This window comes from Pseudophryne corroboree, chromosome 1 (genome assembly GCF_028390025.1).
Source record: "Pseudophryne corroboree isolate aPseCor3 chromosome 1, aPseCor3.hap2, whole genome shotgun sequence".
Classification (NCBI taxonomy): Eukaryota; Metazoa; Chordata; class Amphibia; order Anura; family Myobatrachidae; genus Pseudophryne; species Pseudophryne corroboree.
The window spans coordinates 821,533,975-821,548,042 of record NC_086444.1 but is presented as its reverse complement, the minus strand read 5'-3'; the positions used below and the strand labels follow the sequence as shown (position 1 = coordinate 821,548,042).

The window sequence follows — 14,068 nt, the reverse complement described above, 5'->3', positions numbered from 1 at the left end:
CTCCCCTAAGTCCCTCGTTGCAGTGATCCTGTTGCCAGCAGGACTCACTGTAAAATAAAAAACCTAAGCTAAACTTTTCTAAGCAGCTCTTTAGGAGAGCCACCTAGATTGCACCCTTCTCGGCCGGGCACAAAAATCTAACTGGCTTGGAGGAGGGTCATAGGGGGAGGAGCCAGTGCACACCACCTGATCGGAAAGCTTTACTTTTGTGCCCTGTCTCCTGCGGAGCCGCTATTCCCCATGGTCCTTTCAGGAACCCCAGCATCCACTAGGACGATAGAGAAATAAATATAAAACACAGTACGGTCCTAGACCGGAGGTATATATCAGAATAATTGTACAATATATTCTGTAATTGGTACACTTTTTCTTAACGAACGCTGTCTGCATAGAGACATGCAGAATACTCAAGTGTTCGTAAAGTCACAACACTGTAAACAGGCGGCTTTGAGGGAGACCTTGCCCTGCTGTCCCAGAGACCAGCCGCAGCAATACTCCTAAGATGGCGCTCAGCGTCTCAGTTAGGGAGTGCGGGAGAGTGTGAGGAAGCTCCAGGGCAGGAAAATCTGCAGTAGATGTTGCCCTGGGCCGGGGGGGCCTACAAGTCAAGTGCTGACACCCCTATGCTGGGCTTCCCCGCCGGTACTTTGGAGCCTTATCAATAGGGGCGTTAGTACACCCAACCTGTACTCGTATGCCCTGGCAGATATAGTGGGGTCCCTGCTCGGTGACAATGTCCACGCCGGCATCGCAGTCCGTCTCCCTAGACTACAATCAGGAAAACGATTTAGTGGTGGGTCCCACCTCCTTCCTTCGTAGCAGCCACGTGAACCAGGAGAGCGTCTGTGACCGTGTGCCTAAGCCGGAGCGTCTCCGCTGCAAGTACCCGGAATCTGAGCCGCGGGAGTATGCGACACCGCTTGGGAGGTGAATGTCACCCTGACATAACAGTGCTGCGGCCCTTGAAGTCTTCTTAGCTTTTTCAGGACTGCACAGTGCAGCCCGCCTGTTAGGCAACCTGCTGCCTGCAGGCACCACTCGTAACTGAACTTTCAGTGCCTGGAGGCGGGTTTATAGAGGAGGCCCCAATGCATCCCTGGGACAGTCAAAGCTTGGCCTGATCCTGCGCCACACCCCAATGTATTCCCTGTGGAACACAGTGTACCCCGCTGCAGAAATGATCTATGCAAGCATAGTGAGAGCACTTACCAGTCTTCTTAATTGTCATCAAATGGAATTTTTATTCACTCGTGTTTCGGGCCACCCATGGCACTTTATCAAGACTCAGACACCAAGATGTGAAGAAGTAGACACAATGGAGGGGAATAAAAATTCCATTTGATGACAATTAAGAAGACTGGTGAGAGCTCTTTTTATGCTTGAATATATTATGGCCAGCTGTGGATTCTATCTACTGTGTGCACCCTATGGATCAATGAATTTTGTGACTGTCGCTATACATCCTGGACTAATTATATATAAATATATAAAATATTTAAATAGATCTGGGGGCACTTTTCTGAAAATACATATACAAATAGTGGCTGTATTTCCATGTATTCAAAACTGTGTAACATATGGCTTTCAAGTAAAGCCAATGGAAACACTTTGTAAACACAAGTCAACACTTAGTACATGCTTGGCCTTGAGCATTAATGTGTATTTACAGAGTGAGCAACCAACGTAGTGGAACACAATTAAATGGAGCACATTTAATTCCAAGTACAGTAACGATGCTTAAAGACACTGCAAATGAACGTTTAAATGTGTCATTGTATGTGTTCTACTGCACTATGATTAGATGCGCATTGTGTGAAGAATGTAAAGATCTTTCTCTGAAGAGTCTCAACGTTTTCACCCTTTTTCCACTGCAAATCTGTGAAGAAGTCCTACATGAATACATAACTGTGCATTTGCACTCCATAGACCAAATGCATAATGACCAGCCAGGTCTTCAGTGGGAAAGAGATATAAAAGCTTTATGAATACATTTTGAAAGTATGTATGTAATTAAAAACAATGAGTATTTTCATTCCAACATATGGAGGCCTAAATACTGCACCATGTGACCTGTATGTGCATCGTACCTTAGTAACAAAATAGATATATCTATATTTATATATTTCTCTGTGTGCATGTAAACATATTCACAATTAAGAAAAAACAAAACAAAACTGCGAAAGCTAAAGAAATATTTAATCTGAAATACAAGTTCATCCTAGAAGCTATGTATTTGCCAATCTCGTACCAACAGATCCTACAATTTGAAATATGGCAAGGAAATAAATGCATTTATTTGGCAATCCTAAAGCATATATAAACATTTACAATGATTAAGTAGGTTTATAAACACAGTGGCTGGATTCATATTTTATGTTGCCACTATCTTGTAGTCGTACCAAAAAACAAAAACAAATAATACTGTTTAAGTAAACAAAATTAAATAAATTGGGGTGGAGGGAGAGTAGAGACAGGGTACACAACTGTTATATAGATAAAAAAAAAGGCATTAAAAACAAAACAAAACAAAACACCTAACACAAATGAGTAAGAATTCTGTACTCAAGTACATGGAAGGGAGAGGTGGAGGGAATATGTCACTCCTTCCCCTAATAAGCATTGGAAATTAGAGGCCCCTGAGAATATAAATGCAGGCATTTTCTGTTTAATTTGGATAAATTATGACTTGTGCTACACATACAATAAAAAGGCACATCAATGCAGGCAGTGTTATATTGTACGCAAAACCCTACACTACGTAGTGTCTGGTATGGAAAAAAAAAAAAAACTTTTCATAACCCACCATCGCCTCTCCTCAACACATACAGAAAAAAAATACATAAACCAAACATAGCTTAAGGCTTGTCTTAACCCTTTCAAAGTTACAAGAATTAAGATAAATTAGTAAGAATTTGCATAACACTTAAACAGTAATTCATGATGAAACGGAACGCAACCTTCAATGCATACTTCCAACTGTGAAACTTGTATCTTGTTTAAACAGTTAGCTGTACAGAAATTTACAACAGTGCCAAAGTGACCAGGTATGTGGACCTCTACTTGGTGACATTGGTTGAATGTTACAGACTTTGAAGCGATATTTAGAGAACACATTACATTTTACATAAAATTCATAAAAAGGACTAAATAAATCTACAAGAAACTACACTTTACAAAGGAATCGGACACATTTTATATACTTAAATCTCTCTGCGCACAACAGCAAAGAAGAAAAAAAAAAGGAAAACAAGTACAGTTAAGTTCAAGTCTAGAAAACTGTGTGCAAGTTATTCAGTTGCATTCATGCTACAATAAATTATGACACTTTCCAGTGCATTAATAGCTCAAATCAGTGGTGTACTGAAGGGGCCTGCACTTCACTGCATGGCAGCATGGGGGCAGAACCTTGCAGCACTACCCAGTTTAGACTGGACCGCCTATGGTCTTGGATGTGCCCGCATAACATTTTAGTACCATGGAGAGGGAATAATCACTCGCTATCTGTCTCAAATTCAGTGTCGGACCATTCCACAGAGGCAAGGAGACCTTTTCTTTGTGCGTATTCGATAATCGCCATATAACAAAAGTAATATTGATCCCATGTTTGAATACTGAAAGCACGCTGAGTTCTCATTCTCTTCACTGTCTGTAGTACATCCACGGTCCCAATGTTTTCCAGCCTGGACAGGCAAATGTCCAAAGTACAAAACGTACCTTGTAGAAAAAAACAGACTATGTTAATCATGGAATAACATTACATTAATGTGTCTATTATGTCAGAAAGTACAGTATAGTGCACATCATCATAGGAGTATAATAATTTGTAGATTTTATATGGTATGTAAAGTGTGACCAAATGTTACAGAAACACAAGACAAAATTTTTTTTTAATTACCATTACTAAAATGGTTGTTCTAAGACATATGCAGCTTAGTAGCATGAGCGTTGTTGTTAAGAACTGAAGGCCAAGTCCATTAAACTAAAAAAAATTAGCTGCTCAATCTATCAAATCTAGAACAATTCATGCAGTGGTCGGGAATAGACCTATTTAAAAATTTTAATTTAATGGGGGGGGGTTAACAAACATTCAGGTAAGCAGCAGCAATAGCAACTCTGTCCACATGTAAATTAGGCCCAGAGTGAGGTGGGAACTCCCAACAATGGCTACATGAGATGTGGTCCTCATGAAACTAGCGTCAATATGCCATTTGACAAGAAAAGCCTGGCGTGAGTCGGCCACTAGGCCCTGTGAAACTCTGCTAATGCCGGGCATCTTTCCCCCCAGAAATGCTTCTCTGGAGCAACAAGACGCACCAGGACACTATGCTGATTAATTTGATATGCGACACTTGTATATCTAGTGTATGACTGAGGGCCTTATTATGTAACATGTGCAGAGAGATTTAGATTTCAGTTTGAACACACCCCACCCAAATCTAAATTGCTGTGCAAAAATAAAGCAGTCCGTATTTACCATACACAGAAAAAAATATAACCCACTCAAATCTAACGCTTTCTGCACGTTATACCTGCCCCACTGCAGTGCAACTTGGTTTTGCCCAATTGCTTACTTTTTTGGTTTGCAAAAAAAGGAGATTAATGATAGACTTACCATAGTTAAATATCTTTCTGCGAGGTACACTGGATTCCACAGGGAATACATCGGGGTGTAGAGTTGGATCTTGATCCAAGGCACCAACAGGCTAAAGCTTTTGACTGTTCCCAGGATGCACTGCACCGCCTCCTCTATAACCCCGCCTCCGGGCACTGGAGCTGAGTTTCGTTAACCAGTCCAATGCAGTAGCAGGTAAAAGACGGCAGATGTTAGTCACATAGAACCAGATTCTCACAACAGGAGAATGGACCAGCGGCTAATGCCATACAAACCCAAAGAAGCTAAGTACGTCAGGGTGGGCGCCCTGTGGAATCCCGTGTACCTCGCACAAAGAGATTTAACTATGGTAAGTCTACCATAAATCTCCTTTTCTGCAGTGAGGTACACTGGTATTCGACCGGGAATACATCGGGGATGTCCTAAAGCAGTTCCTCATGGGAGGGGACGCACTGTAGCAGGCACAAGAACCCGGCATCCAAAGGAAGCATCCTGGGAGGCGGAAGTATCAAAGGCATAGAACCTAATGAACGTGTTCACGGAGGACCACGTAGCTGCCTTGCACAATTGTTCAGCGGACGCACCACGGCGGGCCGCCCAAGAAGGTCCAAAAGACAGAGTAGAATGGGTTTTGGTAGCAGCAGGAGCTGGGAGTCCAGCCTGCGCATAGGCTTGTGCAATCACCATTCTAATCCATCTGGCCAAGGTTTGCTTATTCGCAGGCCAGCCACGTTTGTGAAAACCAAAAAGTACAAACAGGGTATCTGACCTCCTGATAGAGGCAGTCCTCTCCACATAGATACGAAGAGCCCGTACCACATCCAAAGACTGTTCTTTGGAAGACAAACCAGAAGAGATAAAAGCCAGAACCACAATATCTTGGTTAAGATGAAAGACAACACTTTAGGTAGATAACCGGGGTGAGTTCGAAGAACTTCCCGGTCACGGTGAAAAATCAAAAAGGGTGGACTACAGGACAAAGCAACTAAGTCCGACACCCTCCTAGCAGAGACAATAGCCAGCAGAAACACAACCTTAAGCGTAAGGCATTCAAGGTCCACAGACTCAATAGGTTCAAATGGAGACTCTTGTAGGACAACAGACAGATCCCATGGAGCCACAGGAGGGACATAGGAGGCTGAATCCGTAAAACGCCTTGAGTGAAAGTATGAATGTCAGGAATAGACGCAATCTTCCTCTTAAACCACACCGACAAGTCAGAAATATGAACCTTGAGGGAGGCCAGGCAAAGGTTTAAGTCTAGGCCTTGTTGCAGAATAGCCAAAAGCCTGGAAAATTCAGAACAAATAGGTATCATAATACTTAGCAGGACACCATGTGAAGTAAGAGTTCCAGACCCTGTAATAAATCCATGCAGAAGCTGGTTTGCGGGCCTTCAACATAGTTTGAATAACCGCCTCGGAAAATCCTTTGGCCCTCAGGTGTGAAGCTTCAAGAGCCATGCCGTCAAAACCAGTCTGGCCAGGTCCAGATAGACACAAGGGGCATGAAAGAGGAGGTCTGGGCATTGAGGAAGTAGAAGAGGACGCTCTATCGATAGACCTTGCAGGTCTGAGAACCAATGCCGTCTGGGCCACGCTGGAGCAACTAGAAGTAGTATTCCTCTTTCTTGCATGAACTTCCACATAGTACCCTGGGCAGGAGTGACACTGAAGGGAACACATATGGCAGCCAAAAGTTCCATGGAATTGCCAGTGCGTCCACGAATGCTGCTTGAGGATCCCTTGTCCTTGATCTGAAAACCGGAACCTTGTCATTGTGTCGAGACGCCATCAGGTCTACATCTGGTAGGCCCCAATTGTCCACAAGGAGTTGAAAGACTTCCGGATGAAGACTCTACTCTCCGGCATGAATGTCTTGACGACTGAGGAAATCCGCTTCCCAGTTGAGAACTCTGGGAATGAACACTGCCGATATTGCTGGCCGATGGTGTTCCGCTCAACGGAGGATTTTTTTATACTTCCAGCATTGCCATGCGGCTTCGAGTGCCGCCTTGATGATTTATGTATGCCACAGTGAGATTCCTCCCTGGTCCACCGACCCTGGAGAGAGTGTTGCTCTAACACCGCGCCCCAACCTCACAGACTGGCGTCCGTTGTCAGGAGGACCCAGTTGGAGATACAGAAGGGATGGCCCCTGCTCAACGGTTGGTCCTGTAGCCACCAGCTCAGTGACAGACGAACCTCCGGAGTCAAGGAGATCATTTGAGACCTTATCCGATGAGGCAGGCCGCCCCACTTGGAAAAGATTAACCTCTGCAGAGGTCGGGAATGAAATTGAGCTCTACCATGTCGAAAGCAGACACCATGAGGCCTAGTACTTGCATCGCCGAGTGTATCAACACTCTTGGGCGAGACAGGAAGTATCTGATCCTGTCCTGAAGTTTTAGGACTTTCTATGGAGACAGAAACAATCTCTGGCTGTGTGTGTGTCCAGCAGTGCCCCCAGCTGCACCACGCTACGAGCTGGGACCAGCGAGGACTTTTTCCAGTTGATGAGCCACCCGTGGGCTTGTAGGAATTGGACAGTCCGTTCCAGATGACTGAAAAGAACATCTTGGGAGTTCGCCAGGATCAGCAAGTCGTCCAGATATGGCAGGATCCTGATTCCATGACGGCAGAGATGGGCCTACATCACAGCCATGACCTTGCTGAAGATCCGAGGGGCCGTGGCCAGTCCAAATGACAGAGACTGGAATTGATAATGTAAGTTGCCAATAGCAAACTGAAGATATTGCTGATGCGATATGGCAATAGATATATGCAGGTAAGCATCCTGTATGTCCAGGGATACCATATAGTCTTCGGGTTCCATGGCCAGTGCAATAGAGCGCAGCGTTTCTATATGGAATTTGGACACTCTCACAAATTTGTTCAATGATTTGAGGTTGAGTATAGGCCAGAAGGACCCAGTTGGCTTCGGAACTAGAAACAGGGTCGAATAGTATTTCCTGCCTCTCTGGGACAGAGGTACCGGCACTACCACTCCTGTGTCCAGGAGGGATTGCACAACCAAGGGATAACCACTGAGCAGAACTGGCAAGGGGGACGTCTCTCGAAAGAGATTGCGTACCCGTGAGAGACAACTTCCCGCACCCAGGTGTCCGAAGTGGTCTTTAACCAGGCCTGGGCGAACTGCAGAAGTCGGCCTCCCACCCGTGGATTCCCCAGGGGGAGGCCCGTCCCGTCATGCAGCAGGCTTGTCTTGTTTGGAAGCAGGCTGACGGGTGGCCCAGGATTGTTTAGGTTTGGGCTTAGTGGATTTGGAGGTACGAGCCTGACCCTTTGCCTTCCCTGGAGGTCGAAAGGAATGAAAAGTGGTACTCTTTGCCTTCGGTGCAGAAGTACTTGGGAGAAACGCAGTCTTAGCAGTTGCCAAGTCAGTCACAATCCTATTCAGATCCTCCCCAAAAAGGATGTCTCCCTTAAAAGGGAGCACCTCCAAGGTCTTTTTGGAGTCTAGGTCCACCTTCCAGGACCTTAACCACAGAATTCGGCGAGCCAGTATAGACGTAGTAGATGCCTTGGCTGTCATTACACCTGCCTCAGAGGCCGCCTCCTGAATATAGTGGGAGGCTGTGGTAATATGAGACAGATATTGTCTGGCAGTGTCAGAAATATCCTGAGGCAGCTCATCCTCAATTGCCTGAACCCATGCTTCAATTCCTTTTGCGGCCCAGGAGGCTGCTATAGTGGGTCTATGTACAGCACCGGTAAGAGAGTAAATAGACTTCAGGCATCCCTCCACACGCTTGTCCGTCAGTTCCTTCAGTGAGGTGACAGTGGTGACAGGCAGAGTAGATGACACCACAAGACGGGCGACATGAGAGTCCACCGGCGGTGGAGTTTCCCACTTGTTACTCAACTCCACAGGAATAGGAAAATGAGCTAGCATCTTTTTAGACAGGGAAAATTTCTTTCCTGAAGACCACCAGAATTCCTGACATATGTCAATCAAATGGTCAGAATGTGCTAAGACTACTTTAGTAACCTTCTGACGTTTGAACTTATCAGGTTTCTTAGACGCAGTAGTGGGATCGATCTCATCATCAATTTGGAGAATCAGCTTAATAGCCTCCACTAGGCCAGGAACAACAATCTGGCTTGTAGATTCCTCATCATAAGCGACTGTATCAATGTCTGACAGATCAGTATATTCCCCATCCTCATCAGAATTATCCAAAATATTAGTGGATTCTGAGGAAGAAATAGCCCGCTTAGATGACAACTTGACCCCAGAGGGGCGTGGGGTAGACTTTTGTCTAACCAGAGATTAATTTAATTGTTATAACTGGGTAGACAGAGTGTCCGTCCAGGGCGGATTAACTATAGGGACAATATGTGGCTGCAATGGCACAGGAGGTCCCACAGGGGGGCAAAAGCATATTCAGCATACTTGAGAACGCTGCCCAAGGTGGTTCCTGATTGGCCACAGGTGCTGCAGGCTGACTGGGAGATGTATGGCACCCAGTGCCTGAACCATCAGCTAAAACTTCCACCCCAGGCAAATCCTTGGTGCCAGCACTGCATGATGCAGAGGCGTCCGCGGATTTCCCGCCTTGTGTGGCAGACATTATAGGGAATGTAGCCTTAGAGCGTAACAGTACAATATAGCCAGACAAACACAATACCTGCAAATAACCCCCTAATTTATGCAACAGTACATACAGGGCACAAACAGGATTAAAGCAGTATGAGGTGACTGAAATACACAGTAAAAATACACAACAGTATATACTGTGTAGATATATATATATATATATATATATATATATATATATATATATATATACACATATATATATATATATATATATATATATATGACCCTGACACACCTAGCCCCTTCCCCCCCCCCCCCCCGGTACAGAATATAGTGATAGCAAGAAGTGTGATACACTAGAATGAAATCCACACGGCAGCTACAGGCACACTCAGTCACAGGTACAATGCAGAAGTTATTACAGATAAACAATAAAACTGCACTGGACTAGTAAAACTATGTATAGATATGTATGTATATAGATATAACAATGTACAGAAGATACTGGATGTATATCACAGAATACTTGTACTGAATATTCAGATAGCAGAACACTTGTTCTTAACTAACACTGTCTAAAATGACATGTAGAATATTTAAGTGCCTGTAAATGCACAACGCTGATGAGACAGGTGGCTTTACAGAGGAGACAGTGCCCTGCAGTCACTGAGATCAGCTCAGCGACTTTTGTAAAGATGGCGCCAAAATCTCTGTCAGGGAGTGAAGGAGAGTGAAATGCAGCTCCAGGGTGGGAACACCAGCAGTAGATGGCGCCCGGAGCTGGGGAAGGGGCTACAGGTCAGCGCCTTATCCCCTATGCTGGTCCTCCCCACCGTACTGTGGAGCCTATGTAAAAATGGATTTTAGTAAATCCGAATTGTGCTCCCTGCCCTGGTGGATATAGTGGGGTCCCTGTGCAGTACAGTGTCCACGCCAGCGGCACAGTCCATCTCCTGGGACCGCAATTTACCGGCGGGTTCCACCTGGGGGACCCTCTTACCTCCTCCCTGATGTGCATTCACGCGATCCAGGAGAGCGTCAGCGGTGGTGTGTTTGAAGTCCTGTGCGCCTCCGCTGCAAGTACCCGGGAACCCGGACGCGAGAGTATGCAGCACTGCTGGGGAGGTGATGGAGCCGCAGCACAGAATGTCAGAATTACATAAACAGTGCTGCGGCTCTTGAAGTCTTCTTAAAAAGCTATTTTCAGGGCTGCCTAGTGCAGCCCCACCTGTTAGTGACCTGCTCTGCAGGCACCAACTTACAAACTGAGCTCCAGTGCCTGGGGGCGGGGTTATAGAGGAGGCGGTGCAGTGCATCCTGGGAACAGTCAAAGCTTTAGCCTGTTGGTGCCTCGGATCAAGATCCAACTCTACACCCGATGTATTCCCTGTGGAATCCCAGTGTACCCCGCTGCAGAAAACCTGAATAACCCCCTTAGTCTGCATACAAAGTACAACGGAACTTGATATAGCAAAACGCTGAAAACGCCATTGCATACAGATACACAAGTGTCACATATTAAATTTATCATTAGAGCCTCCTAGTGCATCCTAGTTTAATCATATTGCAAATAAAGTTAAAAAAATGTATGTCACTAGCAGAGTCAAAAAGAACCTGGTGCACAGAGAGAGAGAGGCTGGTTTGAGCGACTGCAGCAATGATGTACGAGGACACATCTGTACACACATTAAATTCCTACATTTAAGCTGCGTTTCTAACAAGTTCATTTAAATAGCCATAAAATAAAAAATCCATTTACAAAATACCATTAACAGAATTATTTAACTAGTCTCTAGCTACAGGAGTGATTCCAGAGGACTGGAAAATAGCGTAGGTAGTCCCACTGCACAAAAGTGGAAGGAAGATACAAGCAACAACCAACCAGTGAACCATACAGTACATAAGTAGTAGGTAAAATTATGGCAACACTATGAAAAGATGAGAACTGTAAAATCTCTCAAAACCAGTAATTTACAGGCTCCAAAACTGCATGGATTTACTGGTGGGAGATCATGCCAAACAAATCTTATTGACATTTTTGACTAGACAACTAAAAGGATACATTAAGGAGGGTCCATCGATATAGCAGATCTAGACTTTAGTAAGCTTTTTGATACGGTCTATCACATCGCAGACTGCTAAATAAACTCAAAAGCATTTGATTGGATTCTAAGATGGTTGAACGGATAAGAACTTGGTTGCAGGATAGGAAACAGAAGGTCGTAATAATAAGAATTTACTTACCGATATTTCTATTTCTCATAGTCCGTAGTGGATGCTGGGGACTCCGAAAGGACCATGGGGAATAGCGGCTCCGCAGGAGACTGGGCACAAAGTAAAAGCTTTAGGACTAGCTGGTGTGCACTGGCTCCTCCCCCTATGACCCTCCTCCAAGCCTCAGTTAGGATACTGTGCCCGGACGAGCGTACACAATAAGGAAGGATTTTGAATCCCGGGTAAGACTCATACCAGCCACACCAATCACACCGTACAACTTGTGATCTGAACCCAGTTAACAGCATGATAACAGAAGGAGCCTCTGAAAAGATGGCTCACAACAACAATAACCCGATTTTTGTAACAATAACTATGTACAAGTATTGCAGACAATCCGCACTTGGGATGGGCGCCCAGCATCCACTACGGACTATGAGAAATAGAATTACCGGTGAGTAAATTCTTATTTTCTCTGACGTCCTAGTGGATGCTGGGAACTCCGTAAGGACCATGGGGATTATACCAAAGCTCCCAAACGGGCGGGAGAGTGCGGATGACTCTGCAGCACCGAATGAGAGAACTCTAGGTCCTCCTCAGCCAGGGTATCAAATTTGTAGAATTTTGCAAACGTGTTTGCCCCTGACCAAGTAGCTGCTCGGCAAAGTTGTAAAGCCGAGACCCCTCGGGCAGCCGCCCAAGATGAGCCCACTTTCCTTGTGGAATGGGCATTTACAGATTTTGGCTGTGGCAGGCCTGCCACAGAATGTGCAAGCTGAATTGTACTACAAATCCAGCGAGCAATAGTCTGCTTAGAAGCAGGAGCACCCAGCTTGTTGGGTGCATACAGGATAAACAGCGAGTCAGATTTTCTGACTCCAGCCGTCCTGGAAACATATTTTCAGGGCCCTGACAACGTCTAGCAACTTGGAGTCCTCCAAATCCTTAGTAGCCGCAGGCACCACAATAGGCTGGTTCAGGTGAAACGCTGACACCACCTTAGGTAGAAACTGGGGACGAGTCCTCAATTCTGCCCTATCCATATGGAAAATCAGATAAGGGCTTTTACATGATAAAGCCGCCAATTCTGACACTCGCCTGGCAGAAGCCAAGGCCAATAACACGACCACTTTCCACGCGAGATATTTTAGATCCACGGTTTTTAGTGGCTCAAACCAATGTGATTTTAAGAAACTCAACACCACGTTGAGATCCCAAGGTGCCACAGGGGGCACAAACGGGGGCTGAATATGCAGCACTCCTTTCACAAATGTCTGAACTTCAGGTACTGAAGCTAGTTCTTTTTGAAAGAAAATCGACAGAGCCGAGATCTGTACTTTAATGGAGCCTAGCTTTAGGCCCATATTCACTCCTGCTTGCAGGAAATGCAGAAATCGACCCAGCTGAAATTCCTCTGTTGGGGCCTTTTTTGCCTCGCACCATGCAACATATTTCCGCCATATGCGGTGATAATGCTTTGCCGTAACATCTTTCCTGGCCTTAATAAGCGTAGGAATGACTTCTTCCGGAATACCCTTTTCCTTCAGGATCCGGTGTTCAACCGCCATGCCGTCAAACGCAGCCGCGGTAAGTCTTGGAACAGACAGGGCCCCTGCTGTAGCAGGTCCTGTCTGAGCGGTAGAGGCCACGGGTCCTCTGAGAGCATCTCTTGAAGTTCCGGGTACCACGCTCGTCTTGGCCAATCCGGAACCACAAGAATTGTGTTTACTCCTCGCTTTCTTATTATTCTCAATACCTTTGGTATGAGAGGCAGAGGAGGGAACACATAAACCGACTGGTACACCCACGGTGTCACTAGAGCGTCCACAGCTATCGCCTGAGGGTCCCTTGACCTGGCGCAATATCTTTTTAACTTTTTGTTGAGGCGGGACGCCATCATGTCCACCTGTGGTTTTTTCCAACGGTTTACCAGCATCTGGAAAACTTCTGGATGAAGTCCCCACTCTCCCGGGTGGAGGTCGTGTCTGCTGAGGAAGTCTGCTTCCCAGTTGTCCACTCCCGGAATGAACACTGCTGACAGTGCTAGTACATGATTCTCCGCCCATCGGAGAATTCTTGTGGCTTCTGCCATCGCCATCCTGCTTCTTGTGCCTCCCTGTCGATTTACATGGGCGACTGCCGTGATGTTGTCTGACTGGATCAGCACCGGCTGGTGTAGGAGCAGGGATTTTGCTTGACTTAGGGCATTGTAGATGGCCCTTAGTTCCAGAATATTTATGTGAAGGGAAGTCTCCTGACTCGACCATAGTCCTTGGAAGTTTCTTCCCTGTGTGACTGCCCTCGAAGGCTGGCATCCGTGGTCACCAGGACCCAGTCCTGTATGCCGAACCTGCGGCCCTCTAGAAGATGGGCACTCTGCAGCCACCACAGTAGAGACACCCTGGTTCTTGGAGACAGGGTTATTAAGCGATGCATCTGAAGATGCGATCCGGACCACTGGTCCAACAGGTCCCACTGAAAGATTCTGGCATGGAACCTGCCGAAGGGAATTGCTTCGTAAGAAGCCACCATCTTTCCCAGGACCCGCGTGCAGCGATGCACTGATACCTGGTCTCTGACTAGAGATGACAACTCCCTGGCTTTCTCCTCCGGGAGAAACACTTTTTTCTGGACTGTATCCAGAATCATACCCAGGAACAGTAGCCGTGTCGTCGGAAC

The 14,068-nt window shown here is 45.9% G+C and overlaps 1 pseudogene; it reads right to left on the bottom strand.

Annotated features, from left to right (window-relative positions):
• Positions 1 to 2,179: 2,179 nt before the first annotated feature.
• The window catches only part of LOC134911291 (tyrosine-protein phosphatase non-receptor type 9-like), a 298,012-nt pseudogene continuing 286,123 nt past the window's right edge, over positions 2,180 to 14,068 (bottom strand).